Genomic DNA, 1,721 nt, shown 5'->3' with positions numbered 1-1,721 from the left:
AATGAAAAGCTGACGAAAACCTAAACATAACGTGATATGATCACGGACACAAAAGTGATTCTGAATACAGCCACGTTGTAATATAAGTTACTGGATATGAAAATAAAAAGCAAGCAAGGGGCCGATGATGGCTATATAGTATTCCCGAATGACGAGGTATGAGGTAAAATGGTGACCAACCAGTCTAGGCGATAAAACAAGTTATAGTCAAAATAATGTTGTGACCTAAGAAGAGCGCTTGTCAATGTAAGACTAGCGTGAAGTAAGTATGCTGGAAAACTTAGTGACTGGATGGTCAAAAGACAACCCGGTCAAATAGGCGACAAAGATAGGAAATAAATGATAAAAGATTACGGTCCAATAGGACATATGCCTTGAAAAACGAAACTAAGATGGTTAGGTCCAAACCAAAGGACTACTTAAAGAAGGTTTCTGGGACGAAACCCTTTTAAGGGGGGTGGACTTGTAACATCCCGAAAATATAATACTTTATATTGAAATTATAAAGTATAAAATAGACAAATATAAAGTAGCTAGGAATAAATAACCTAGTTAGTCATAAGTCTAGTTATAACAAGAAACTTGGTTGATAACATGGAAAAATCTAACTTAATAATTGATGGGGGGCCAAAGTTGTCAAGTTTGAAACTTGAATTACTAAAACAAAAAAAATACCAAACACACACTTGGAGTGTGTGTCTGGTTCGTACAAAACACAGGGGGCGACCAAGAAACCCCCATCAAACCCTACTTCATGTAAATTGCTCAAATTGAAGACCAAATTCAGTTCCAAATCAAAATCCGAGCATAAAATAGTGATCTCCTCTGAAAAGGGGTCATAAGGTATGTAAATTTTATAGAAAATTTCCATCTAAATTTCTGAATGAACACAAGGAAATTCGAAATTTATGTTGCATGAATGTTGTTTGGATGAATTTGGAATGATGTTAAGTCTAGGAATAAACCCTAGTCAATTTCATATTGAAATTTTGCTTATTACTTGTGAGATTCATAATCACCATTGAAGGTGTTAAGTGGGTCTTGTAGAAACATATTAAACACTAGGATTATGATTGTTATTCTAGTGTAAATTGAGTTCTATGAAGTGAATTCAGATTTGTTGATGTTAAAATTGAGGTGAATTTTCTTAATTGATGTTAATTTTGGCTAAAAAAGCAAGTTATGAACTTGATTATGAATTGTGTGAAATCATGCCCTTAAGGTGTTTGTCAAAATGCCTAAAAGAAGGCTTAAAAACTGAAATTGTAACTAAAACGCATATTTGTAAATTATGGCGAACTAATGCGTTATATGTTAAAAAAAGAAAGAGAGTTCTAAACGGTTTGCGGTTGAACTCTATAGGAAAGGAAACCGGAACGTCAAGTGGACAAGCCGGTGGTGACGTGCGTTTGAAGGGTGTGCTTTAAAGGTATGTAACCTTGGTTTCGTTACATTATGATTTGATTTTTATTGTAGTTAATATCTTGAAATTAGCAATATGAAAGATTGTAGTTTATCGTAGAAGTGATGAAGTTCACTAATTAATCAAAACGGGTCAAAAGATTTGTTAAAGTATGTTTGGTTTGACACTAAGATGGTGGATTCCATTAGACAACCAAACGGGTCAAACAAGGATTTAAAAAGGTAGTTTAGAAGTGACTTGAATGTCACTTGATGATTGTGAATTATCAAAGTGTAAGCCATGGAATGGAAGTGATACG

General features: G+C 34.0%; 1 long non-coding RNA gene across 1 annotated transcript; it reads left to right on the top strand.

The window, feature by feature from the left end:
• The first annotated feature begins 701 nt into the window (after positions 1 to 701).
• Positions 702 to 1,432, top strand: LOC118490214. Its single transcript, XR_004888686.1, has 2 exons — positions 702 to 843; positions 1,363 to 1,432. It is a non-coding gene; the product is annotated as an uncharacterized LOC118490214 (long non-coding RNA).
• The last annotated feature ends 289 nt before the right edge of the window (positions 1,433 to 1,721 follow it).

The sequence above is a fragment of the Helianthus annuus genome, chromosome 3 (genome assembly GCF_002127325.2).
Source record: "Helianthus annuus cultivar XRQ/B chromosome 3, HanXRQr2.0-SUNRISE, whole genome shotgun sequence".
Lineage (NCBI taxonomy): Eukaryota > Viridiplantae > Streptophyta > Magnoliopsida > Asterales > Asteraceae > Helianthus > Helianthus annuus.
The sequence above is the reverse complement of the archived record's forward strand: the minus strand, read 5'-3'. Positions and strand labels throughout refer to the sequence as shown.